At 41.8% G+C, this 13305-nt stretch overlaps 1 pseudogene; it reads left to right on the top strand.

Annotated features, from left to right (window-relative positions):
- Nucleotides 1-350: 350 nt before the first annotated feature.
- Nucleotides 351-1902, top strand: LOC116907238 (annotated as a pseudogene).
- Nucleotides 1903-13305: the final 11403 nt, after the last annotated feature.

Below are 13305 nucleotides of genomic sequence, written 5' to 3'. Positions count from 1 at the left end.
AGTCTGAGGTGGCCCACTCCAATGTCTGTCACATTTTAAACTGCCGGAGCACATGAAGAAGCCAGTCCTACAGTTCCAGAGCTGCACAATCTCCATGACCCAGAGCAACAACAGGACATCTGAGAGGAACCCTGGTGAGGATCCAGTGTTGATGGTGGAGAAGAAGCTAGAGGCCTCAAACCAGACTCGTTGCAATGAATATTTGCAAATAAAGAAGTAGATACAAGGAGTCTGGGGGCTTGAAACAAGGACTGGGAGGGCCAAGCTGCGGGAGGGAGATGCCTTTTAGCTTGTCCTACAGGGAAGCCTGTGAGGGAAGGCGGTATCCACTCCCTCAATCCAGTGTCCTGATGCCCAGCGCCAACGCCAGCCGTAAGGGTCAGGCGAAGCCGCGGGAGATGGTGGACACAGCGAAAGATTATGCTAAAGAGAGATATGGGATATCCTCTATGATACAATCACAAGAAAAACCAGATACAGCGTTGGTTCGCGTTTAGGACCTGACAGTACCAAAAGCTGATGAGGTTGTTTGGGTCCGTGCAAGAGTCCATAAAAGCAGAGCAAATGGCAAGCGGTGCTTCTTAGTCCTGAGGCAGCAGCAGTTTAATGTCCAGGCTCTTGCGGCGGTGGGAGACCATGCAAGCAAGCAGATGATGACATTTTCTGCCAACATCAACAAAGAAAGTATTGTTGACATAGAAGGCATTGTGAGAAAAGTAAATCAGAATATTGGAAGCTGTACATAGCAGGATGTTGAGTTGCACGTCCCGAAGATTTACGTGATTAGCTTGGCTGAACCTCGCCTGCCTTGCAGCTGGATGATAGCATTTAGCCTGAAGTGGAAGGGGAAGAGGACGGAAGAGCTACCATTAACCAAGATACAAGATTAGACAACAGCGTCATTGACCTTAGGACATCAACTAGTCAGGCCATCTTCCGTCTCCAGTCCGGCATCTGCCGTCTCTTCCGAGAAACATTAATTAACAAAGGTTTTGTGGAAATCCAAACTCCTAAAATTATTTCAGCTGCCAGTGAAGGAGGAGCCAATGTTTTTACTGTGTCCTATTTTAAAAATAATGCCTACCTCGCTCAGTCTCCACAACTATATAAGCAGATGTGCATTTGTGCTGATTTTGAGAAGGTTTTCCGCATTGGGCCAGTTTTGAGAGTTGAAGACTCCAATACCCATAGATATCTGACTGAATTTATTGGTTTGAATATTGAAATGGCCTTTAATTATCATTACCATAAAATTGTAGAAGAGATTGCTGACACTTTGCTGCAAATATTCAAAGAACTCCAAGAAAGGTTTCAGACTGAAATTCAAACTGTAAGTAAACAGTTCCCATGTGAGCCATTCAAATTTTTGGAGCCAACTTTAAGACTGGAGTATTGTGAGGCTTTGCTCTGCTTAGACAAGCTGCAGTTGAAATGGATGATGTGGAAGATCTCAGTACACCACATGAAAAACTGTTGGCTGCCCCACATGTGGCCCATACATATACAGCCACCAAACTAGATTAGATGAATGAAACAAAGAAGTACAGGCTGACAGGAACCGGATGTAGATCTCTCCTGAGAGACACAGCCAGAATACAGCAAATACATGGACGAATGCCAGCTGCAAACCACTGAACTGAGAACAGGACCCCCATTGAAGGTGTCTTAGAAAGGACCGAAAGGGCTTGAAGGGGCTCGAGACCATATGAACAACAATGCCAACCAACCAGAGCTTCCAGGGACTAAGCCACTACCTAAAGACTATACATGGACTGACCCTGGACTCTGACCTCATAGGCAATGAATATCCTAGTAAGATCACCAGTGGAAGGAAGCCCTGGGTCCTGCTAAGACTGAACCCCCAGTGAACTAGATTGTTGGGGGAGGGTGGGGAGGATGGGGAGGGAACACCCATCTAGAAGGGTTACGGGATGTTGGTCTGGAAACTGGAAATGTAATAACAAATGAAGTGTAAATAAGAAATACACAATTTAATAAAGATGGAGAAAAAAAAAGTGTGGCTTTAAGGCGTGAGTCGCTTCGGGTCACGAGGGAACATTGAGGTCTGACATACATTATGCAATCCTATAAACAGCATTGTCACCCTTTCCAACCCAATGCCTCCACCAGCATGTAAGCTTTTATTTTCTCCACATCAATTCCATGGTGTAAAGCTCTCTCTGTAAGCAACTGAGGATCATGTATTCTTTGTGCTCCAGACAATATTTCTTCTCCTCTCATGAACATATCGTAAGAGTTGGATTTCTTGGGTCAGGCATGGCATAGAAAGGTCTTACAGTCAATAGATATTTATCAAGAACATAAAAGTCTGTATCATACTTTTCCTTCACCAAACGACCCAACAGTTTTTCTTTTGCTTTTTTTCTTTATCTTTTTTCATCTTTATTAAATTGGGGTATTTCTTATTTGCATGTCAAATGTTATTCCCTTTCCCGGTATCCAGGCCAACATCCCCCTAACCCCTCCACCTCCCCTTCTAGATGGGTGTTCCCCTCCCCATCCTCCCCCCATTACCGCCCCCCCCCAACAGTCACGTTCACTGGGGGTTCTGTCTTGGCAGGACCAAGGGTTTCCCCTTACCAATGGTGCCCTTACTAGGATATTCATTGCTGCCTATGCAGTTGGAGTCCAGGGTCAGTCCATGTATAGTCTTTGGGTAGTGGCTTAGTCCCTGGAAGCTCTGGTTGGTTGGCATTGTTGTTCATATGGGGTCTCGAGCCCCTTCAAGCTCTTTTAGTCCTTTCTAAGATTCCTTCAATGGGGTCCTGTTCTCAGTTCAGTGGTTTGCTGCTGGCATTCGCCTATGTATTTGCTGTATTCTGGCTGTGTCTCTCAGGAGAGATCTACATCTGGTTCCTGTCGGCCTGCATTTCTTTGCTTCATCCATCTTATCTAATTGGGTGGCTGTATATGTATGGGCCACATGTGGGGCAGGCTCTGAATGGGTGTTCCTTCTGCCTCCGTTCTAAACTTTGCCTCCCCGTCCCCTCCTAAGTTTATTCTTGTTCCCCTATTAAAGAAGAAGTGAAGCATTCACATTTTGATCATCCGTCTTGAGTTTCATGTGTTCTGTGCATCTAGAGTAATTCGAGCATTTGGGCTAATAGCCACTTATCAATGAGTGCATACCATGTGTGTTTTTCTGTGATTGGGGTACCTCACTCAGGATGATATTTTCCAGTTCCATCCATTTGCCTATGAATTTCATAAAGTCACTGTTCTTGATAGCTGAGTAGTATTCCATTGTGTAGATGTACCACATTTTCTGTATTCATTCCTCTGTTGAAGGGCATTGGGGTTCTTTCCATCTTCTGGCTATTATAAATAAGGCAGCTATGACCATAGTGGAGCATGTGTCTTTGTTATATGTTGGGGCATCTTTTGGGTATATGCCCAAGAGAGGTATAGCTGGGTCCTCAGGTAGTTCAATATCCAATTTTCTGAGGAACCTCCAGAATGATTTCCAGAATGGTTGTACCAGTCTGCAATCCCACCAAAAATGGAGGAGTGTTCCTCTTTCTCCGCATCCTCACCAGCATCTGCTGTCACCTGAGTTTTTGATCTTAGCCATTCTTACTGGTATGAGGTGAAATCTCAGGGTTGTTTTGATTTGCATTTCCCTTATGACTAAAGATGTTGAACATTTCATTAGGTGCTTCTCAGCCATTCGGCATTCCCCAGCTGTGAATTCTTTGTTTACCTCTGAACCCCATTTTTTTTATTAACTTGAGTATTTCTTATTTACATTTCGAGTGTTATTCCCTTTCCCAGTTTCCGGGCAAACATCCCCCTAATCCCTCCCCCTCCCCTTCTTTATGGGTGTTCCCCTCCCCATCCTCCCCCCATTGCCGCCCTCCCCCAACAATCACGTTCACTGGGGGTTCAGTCTTAGCAGGACCAAGGGCTTCCCCTTCCACTGGTGCTCTTACTAGGCTATTCATTGCTACCTATGAGGTCAGAGTCCAGGGTCAGTCCATGTATAGTCTTTAGGTAGTGGCTTAGTCCCTGAAACTCTGGTTGGTTGGCATTGTTGTTCATAAGGGGTCTCGAGCTCCTTCAAGCTCTTCCAGTTCTTTCTCTGATTCCTTCAACAGGGGTCCCGTTCTCAGTTCAGTGGTTTGCTGCTGGCATTCGCCTATGTATTTGCTGTATTCTGGCTGTGTCTCTCAGGAGAGATCTACATCCGGTTCCTGTCGGCCTGCACTGCTTTGTTTCATCCATCTTATCTAGTTTGGTGGCTGTATATGTATGGGCCACATGTGGGGCAGGCTCTGAATGGGTGTTCCTTCTGTGTCTGTTTTAATCTTTGCCTCTCTATTCCCTGCCAAGGGTATTCTTGTTCCCCTTTTAAAGAAGGAGTGAAGCATTCACATTTTGATCATGTATCTTGAATTTCATTTGTTCTAGGCATCTAGGGTAATTCAAGCATTTGGGCTAATAGCCACTTATCAATGAGTGCATACCATGTGTGTTTTTTCTGTGATTGGGTTACCTCACTCAGGATGATATTTTCCAGTTCCATCCATTTGCCTCTTAATTTCATAAAGTCGTTGTTTTTTTGATAGCTGAGTAATATTCCATTGTGTAGATGTACCACATTTTCTGTATCCATTCCTCTGTTGAAGGGTATCTGGGTTTTTTCCAGCTTCTGGCTATTATAAATAAGGCTGCGATGAACATAGTGGAGCACGTGTCTTTTTTATATGTTGGGGCATCTTTTGTGAACCCCATTTTTTAATAGGGTTATTTTTCTCCCTGCTGTCTAACTTTGTGAGTTCTTTGTATATTTTGGATATAAGCCCTCTATCAGTTGTGGGATTGGTAAAGATCTTTTCCCAATCTGTTGGTTGCCGTTTTGTCCTAACAACAGTGTCCTTTGCCTTACAGAAGCTTTGCAGTTTTATGAGATCTCATTTGTCCATTCTTGATCTTAGAGCATAAGCCATTGGTGTTTTGTTCAGGAAATTTTCTCCAGTGCCCATGTGTTCGACATGCTTTCCCACTTTTTCTTCTATAGTTCGAGTGTATCTGGTTTGATGTGGAGGTCCTTGATCCACTTGGACTTAAGCTTTGTACAGGGTGATAAGCATGGATCGATCTGTACTCTTCTACATAAAGCCACACTTTTTATTCTCTCTAGTAACCTGCTATTGATTAGGCTATACCTGGGGTACTTAAGATATGCAGTAGAATTAAGTATTACTAAAAGTGCCACAATTATTTTTTAAGTAGCTCAGTACAAATTAATTTAAGTCAAAATGTTTTAGAACTTCAGATATGCTTAAATAGGAAATACTTGAACATTTTAATGAGAAATTTCTATGGTTGAAATTCATAGTCTATCACTATAGGAAATGTTAAGGAAAATTTAAACAGTTTAGGATTATATAATTTTTTTCCTTTCTATATTGTGGTGACCACCATACAAATATCATAAATTTTCAATATTTGAACTTTTAACTCTTGACATTGAGAAAAAATGGAGAAATTACCAAGATTTTAACATGTATAAAACTGGTATGTCTTAAAAGTTACTTTCAGACATCATGTGAAGTATCTGAAAACATTGGCTAGAAACAGTAACACTGAAACCTTGTTATCAATTCTGAGGCTGAAATTCAATAAAACTTAAAGCTAAAAAAAAAAGAAAGATGTATATACAAAAGGGCATACTGTGTGACATACTGGGACCCTTTACTGCTTCCATGATGAGATCATTTTAAAAATTTTTTTAATATATATTTTCTTTACAGGGGTTGCAAAAGCAGAGGGGTGGATACAAAGGGATGGGAAGATGAATGGGTTGCAGTGCATGATGTGAGATTCACAAAGAATATATAAAGAGTTTTTATACAGGGCTATAAGAATGGATCAATTTGCATTCTTCTACATGTGGCCTGCCAGTTGAACAAGCACCATTTGTTGAAAATGCAATCTTTTTTCCACTGAGTGGTTTTAGCTCATTTGTCAATGATCAAATGACCATGGGTATGTGCGTCTATTTCTGGGTCTTTAATTTTACTCCATTGATCTACCTGCCTGTCTCTGTACCAATACTGTACAGGTTTTTATCATGATTGCTCTGTAATACAGCTTGAAGTCAGGGATGGTGATTCCCCAGAAGTTCTTTATTTGTAGAGAATAGTTTTCACTATCCTGGGATTTTTGTTATTCCAAATGAATTTGCAAATTGCACTTTCTAACTCTATGAAGAATTGAGTTAGAATTTTGACGAGGATTGTACTGAATCTGTAGATTCCTTTTGGTAAGATGGCCATTTTTACTATATTAATCCTGCCAACGCATGAGCATTGGAGATCTTTTCTTTTTTTTTTATTTCTCAGCCTGTTTATCCTTTTAGTAGAGGATAAAACCAGATACACTCAAACTAATAGAAGAAAAAGTGAGGAAGAGCCTCAAACACATGGGCACTAGGGAAAATTTCCTGAACAGAACACCAAAGGCTTATGTCCTAAGACGAAGAATTGACAAATGGGACTTCATAAAATTGCAAAGTTTCTGTAAGGCAAAGGACATTGTCATTAGGACAAAATGGCAACAAACAGATTGGGAAAAGATATTTACCAATCCTACATCTGATAGAGGGTTAATATCCAATATATACAAAGAACTCAAGAAGTTAGACTCCAGAGAGCCAAATAACCCTATTAAAAATGGGATACAGTGCTGAACAAAGAATTTACAACTGAGGAATATTAAATGGCTGAGAAGTACCTAAAGAAATGTTCCACATCCATAGTCATCAGGGAAATGCAAACCAAAACAACCCTGAGAGTCTACCTCACACCAGTCAGAATGGCTAATATAAAAAACTCAGGTGACAACAGATTCTGGTGAAGATATGGAGAAAGAAGAACCCTCCTCCATTGTTGGTGGGATTGCCAACTGATACAACCATTCTGGAAATCAGTCTGGCAGTTCCATAGAAAACTGGACATAGAAGGGCTTGGGGATTTAGCTCAGCGGTAGAGCGCTTGCCTAGCGAGCTCAAGGCCCTGGGTTCGGTCCCCAGCTCCGAAAAAAAAAAATAAAATAAGAAAACTGGACATAGTACCACCTGAGGACCCAGCTATACCACTCCTGGGTATATACCCAAAAGATGCTCCAACATATAACAAAGACACATGCTCCACTATGTTCATAGCAGCCTTATTTATAATAGCTAGAAGCTGGAAAAAAACCAGATGTTCATCAACAGATGAATGGATACAGAAAATGTGGTACATTTACACAATGGAGTACTACTCAGCTATTAAAAACAATGACTTCATGAAATTCATAGGCAAATGGATGGAAGTAGAAAACATCTTCCTGAGTGAGGTAAGGCAACCACAAAAACAAACAAACAAAAAACCAAAAAAATACCCCAACAAAACAAACAAACAAAAAAACCCACACATGGTATGCACTCACTGATAAGTGGCTATTAGCCCAAAATCTCGGATACAATCCACAGAAAAGAGGGACGTCCAAAGTGAGGATGTTTCACTCCTTCTTAAAAGGGGGAACAAAAATATTCACAGGAGGAAATATAGAGACAAAGTTTGGAGCAGAGACCGAAGGAAAGGTCATCCGGAGACTGTCCCATCTGGGGATCCAGCTCATATACATACAACCACCAAATTCAGACAATATTGCTGCTGCCAGGAAGTGCATGTTGACAGGAGTCTGATATAGCTGTCTCCTGAGAGTCTCTGCTAAAGCTTGACAAATACAGAGGCAGATGCTCACAGCCAATCATTAACCTGAGAATGGGGTCCCCAATGGAGAAGTTAGAGAAAGGATTGAAGGCACTGAAGGAGTTTGCAACCCCACAAGAACAATAATACCAACCAACCAGACCTCCCAGGGACAAAAGCACCATCCATAGAGTACACATGGACAGACCCATGACTCGATGCATATGTAGCAGAGAATGGCCTTGGTGGGCATCAATGGGAGGAGAAGCCCTTGGTCCTGCCAAGGTTCGATGCTCCAGTATAGGAGAATGTCAAGGCGGCAAGGCGGGAAGAGGTGGGTGGGTAGGTAGGGGAACACCCTCACATAAGCAGGGGAAGGGGAGGATGGGAAAAGGGATAACATTTGAAATGTAAATAAAAATTACCCAATAAAAAAGAAATAAAATACATTTTTTTTAAAAAAAGAAGATAAAGTGGGGAATACCCTTGAACATATTGGCACAGGAGACAACTTCCTGAACACTGATAGCATAAGCACTAAGAAAAACAATCAGTTGGACCTCATGAAATTGAAAAGCTTTTGCAAGTCAATAGGACAACCTGCAGAATGGAAAAGATTTTCACTAACTCCACATTTGACAGAGGACTGGTATACAAAATAGATAAAGAACTCAAAAAACTAGACATCAGCAAACCAAATTACTCAATTATAAATAGTTTATAGATATGAACAGAGAATTGTGGTATGCATTTTGCGGGCCAGCTCTAGTTCCATGTTATCCACTGCTTCCCTCTCACTGTGTCCAGATGTGGCTTTGCACTTGACTGGAAGAATGAAGCAGAGTTCAGAACACGTGAGGTTTTACAGGATCCTGGAAGTGAGTGCTGGGGGGTGAGAGTGTGGGGAAGAAGTCCTTCTCCAAGAATCTTAGTGTTGCAGTTCTGTTAAGCAAAGGCCTTCTTCAACAATCTTCAATGAAACAGTTCTCTGAGATGATCTTATCTTGTATGTATCCCTTTATTCTGGGTGGGTTTGAATGTATATACTTTATTTGGGGAGAACCAGGGGTATATATGGACCTTGGTGAGTAGGAAGGCAGGAAGGTGAGTAGGTAGAGTTTTAAAGCTCTGTGGATGCCTCATTTGCCTCGGGAGGCATTCCAGGAATCTCACTCAGGTGCTTGCTGGACAAGTTCTTATCTGCAGAAAGGAAGCTGAACCTGTAATCTCACAGAGGCTACGTGACATTTTGCAAGCAGAATGTATAGGTGTTTTGGGATCCTCAGAAAAGATCAAAGAAAGAAGTCCCTCATTTCTGCTGAACTAAGAAGGCTATCTGGACAATGGTAGACTTTGACCGTAATTAGCAGAGCCTATTCTCAATAGAATCATCTCAAATGGCTGAGAAACACTTAAATATTCAACATCCTTAGTAGCTTTTATATATAACAGTCAGAAACTGGGAACAACCTAAGTGCCTCTCAACTGAAGAATTGATAATGAAAATGTGGTATGTTTACACAATAGTATATTACTCAGCTAAAAACAATGACATCATGAAATTTTCAGACAATGGATGGAACTAGGAAAAAAAATCCTGAGTGATTAACCCAGATCCAAACATGATGTGTACTCACATATAAATGCAGATTGACTCTTTGGTAAAATCATGATGCAATCTACAGGTCCAGAGAGGCTAAGTAACAAAGAGGACTCAAGAGATAGGCAGGGAATGCATTGATATTCCTGGGACGGGGAAATAGAATACATTTTGCAAGTGGACAGGGACATGTAGGAATAGGAAAAGCATGTATGCACTGGAATTTGGCCTATTCAGCTTATACATAGAAAATAAATATTGTTTCTTAAAGAATCTATTTTGGCTGGGCAGAATGGTGCACATCTTTAATCCAAGCACTTGAAACACAGAGACAGTGATCTCTAAATTCAAAGCTAGCATAGTCTACAGACAGAGTAGCCTGGTCTACTAAATGAGAACATGTCCAAAACAAACACGCAAATGAGCAAAAGCATATAATTTTGAGGGATAAATTTGATGATTTAGGCCAAGGAAGACATTATGAGAAAGTTACCAAGTTGGCTACATACAGGCTATAAGCTCAGGAAACTGACTCTTCAGAGGTCATTGATAGGTGCAATTGCTAACCAAGTAAGCATTTGTAAATCAAAGGTATACATTTCAGAACGCCAGGCCCTCCACATCAGGAAGACTAAGTCATGTGGGGAAAAACCTTGTTGACATTGAATGTCCTCTTCCTATCCCAAATTTCTCATTTCCTTTCTTTCTTTGGAAAACAAGGTTTATTATCATGACTGGTCACTTGGTTCTTCTGTCCCCTTGCTGCAAGAGCCATCTGGTCTGGTCTCACTGTGTAACCCACTGGTTAGATCAAATACAAGTCAGTGATGACTTACAAGTCCCAGCTGTAAAGGCACTCATGCCACTCACTTTGGTGGCCTTATATGACACGCCATCCTGACTTTGACATAAGTGACAGAGGCGAGTACAGACTAAGAAACCTAGGGGGAAAACTGTTATTCAACTCATAAAAGCTTCTGAACCTCATAGAATGTCAGTACCATAAAGTCAGGAGTACTTGGTCAACGGTTGGGCCAAGTTCTTCAGAATTTTTTAAAAGGCCTTTCTGGTGCCCCCTGGTGGTGCTGTGAATCCAGCAGCCATGGGATGGATCCTTAAAGGGAAGCTATTTTCTTCCTGTGAACAGGCTTCTCTGTGTTCTGATGCCCATGTTTGTGTGAAAGTGTATGGAGGCCTAAGGCTCATATGAAGTGTCTTCTCCAGTCACTTCCCACTGTATTCACTGAGGCAGGAGCTCTCAGTTGTATGTGGAGCTCTTTGTTTCACTTAGGTGCCCTGGGGATCTCCTACCTTTCCTTTCCAAATTAGAATTACAGGAGGCTGCCACACCCACCCAACATCTACATGAGATTCCACACTTTGATATTCCCTTGCACAGCAAGTGATTTGTCCACTGAGCAATCTCCTCAGCCCATTGATACTATTTTTAACTTAATATGAAAGCTCTCCTAGAATAAGCTTGGCTTTCAACTTGACTGGATTGAGAAACAACTAAAATGGCAATAAAGTATAATTCTGAGGATATCTTTGATGTTATTTCTGGAACATTAGGACAAATATCAAGGGTACTGCATGTAAAGATCTGTCCTGAAGGTAAGCATCACCCTGGGACAAGCTGGGAGTCGGGGGAGCAGAAATGAAAGCAGAAATTGCTCATGTGGACACCCACACTCAATTTTTTTGAGGGTGGTGGAACTGCAGTGACCCTTCCTGAGGAACTGTGAGACTCAGCAGACTGGAGGGGGACTTCACCTGAGAAGGACATCCTCAGTGTTCCCACACAGGTACGTTCTATGTCGCAAAGGAATGGCTGATGATTACCTACTAACTGTCACACAACCCAAATCAGGGTGTCCATTTACTGACTCAATTACCAAGGACAAGATATCACATGCTGCTGTGTTGAATGGACTATATTGGTTTCTTCTTATAAAAGGGAAAGCGAGAGGTAAAGGGATCCCACTCATCTATATCTGGCATTGTGATTTACTTGAAAGATAGGAGAAAGAATTCCCAATTAGCCAAAATCATCTTTTAAACACTCCTTTAATGCACTTTTGGGCTTCCAGAGACCAATTTGCAGCTGACTCCAGTCTGTTTATCCTGAATCTCTGCTCATTTGGACATTACTGCCTCAGGTACTTTGTTCATGCTGTGCCTTCTTTATCCACTTCCTGGGCCACTCAATGCCTCCATATGTGCCATGGTTGCCTGAGGCTTGTCACAGTCACAGTGCACTCTATCTCATCAGTGTGAGTCTCTTCAAAGAGAAGAGGAATCCAAGAAAGTAGCAAGGTTTTACCCTCATTTCCCCCTGCGCTTCTATGTAAGTTTCTGGTGACAGGCACTCTGTTGTGCTTTGTTACAATAGCAAACCTTAGGAACCAGGCGTCTCGGTGAGCTGTCAGAAGTGAAGAGCATACTGATGGCAAAACTAGGGGAGAGATGAGCAGTGTTTTCCAGCTACTCAGTCATCATTGCTCTCCTAAAGGGAGACTACTGAATTCAGTTTTATCTCAGTTTTATCTTGGTAGCAGTAGAAACACTTTAGGAACGAATCAGATTTCTTTCCTTAGTGAATAGTGTTTAACAGATACTTATTAAATATTTAGAAATGTGTGAATCTTGGAAAGTGAAAGGGCCTAAACTTTCTAAATCTATAGAATTCCTGAGCTAGTGGGATGATTCTGTGAGTAGAAGAGCTTTCTGTGCAAGCTTGATGGGTTCAGTCCCTGGAACCTACAATGGAAGGAGAGACTTGGCTCCCAAAAGTTATCCCCTGATCACCACACGTGTACCATAAGGTACACACACACACACACACACACACACACACACACACACACACACACACACACACACACCCCTAAGATGATGTCAATAACCTATGGATTTTCTGGAGTCCTTTGCCTGTCTCTAACTGTTCTCCATGTCCTCCACATTCCTCCAGTTTACTCGAGCTGTCAATTCGCTCCTTTACAGATGAGGAAAGCAAGGTCCACACAGATTTAATGACACAAAGGCACATGAAAATCTCAAGTCAGAGTATGTGTGGACATTGAGCATCCTGACTCCAGCCTATTCCTTATTAGCAGGTACTCTCATAGGGAGGATGCTAAGCAATGTTCAGGAGCTGTCTGGGGGAAGCTGAACCCAAAGGAAGGGCTCATCAGTGCCAGACTTGTAGCTGAAGTTGAATAACCCACTCTAATCCCCCAGCAGCAACATTGTGAGTTTCTTGCTATCCACCCCAGTGCTCTGGGTTCTCAAATGAAAGACACGCAAATACAGCCTTATATTTAATATGCCCTAAGCAGCTGAATGGAGGGGCCACCCCCAAACCTCCATGCTGCTAACACACTCTCTCCTCCAATATTCCTGAATTATTTACTAAAACCTATATTCCATCCTGCTTACCCTACTCTGCAATCCTTATGGGTCATGATCCCTAACCCATATGTTGGCTGTCTCTGTGTCCTGTACTTCTCAGGCCCGATCTTTTTTCTTCCCCAGCATGGTGGTTCTCCATCTTCCTCAGTCCTTGCCTGTGAATCCTGAAGTCCCACCTCTGTCTCCCTGTCCAACTATTGGCTGCCAGCAACTTTATTTGCTAATCAGAACAAGCTGGTGGCAGGAACTCTAAACATCTTACATGAGGAATTCTTGTGCAGTTTTGGGAACTTATGATTGCACTATTTAATTCAAATCTACAAAATTTCCCTTTTCATCCATTGAAAAGGATTTCATCCTTTTCTCTCAGGCAGACAATGAACATTTATATAAAATATAAGTTATGATATACACTAATAACATCCAGTTCATCAATTTTGTCAATGTAGGCATATTACTCTAACCTCTATCCTAACTTAAAGAGTTCTACAATCCTATGTCTGAACTATGCTTTGATTTTAACTTGCATTACCATTTGAAAACCATCCTTTCAAATCTAGATAATCTACCTTA

The sequence above is a fragment of the Rattus rattus genome, chromosome 8 (genome assembly GCF_011064425.1).
Source record: "Rattus rattus isolate New Zealand chromosome 8, Rrattus_CSIRO_v1, whole genome shotgun sequence".
NCBI lineage: Eukaryota > Metazoa > Chordata > Mammalia > Rodentia > Muridae > Rattus > Rattus rattus.
Note: the sequence above shows the minus strand (reverse complement) of the source record. Positions and strands in the feature narration are given on the sequence as shown.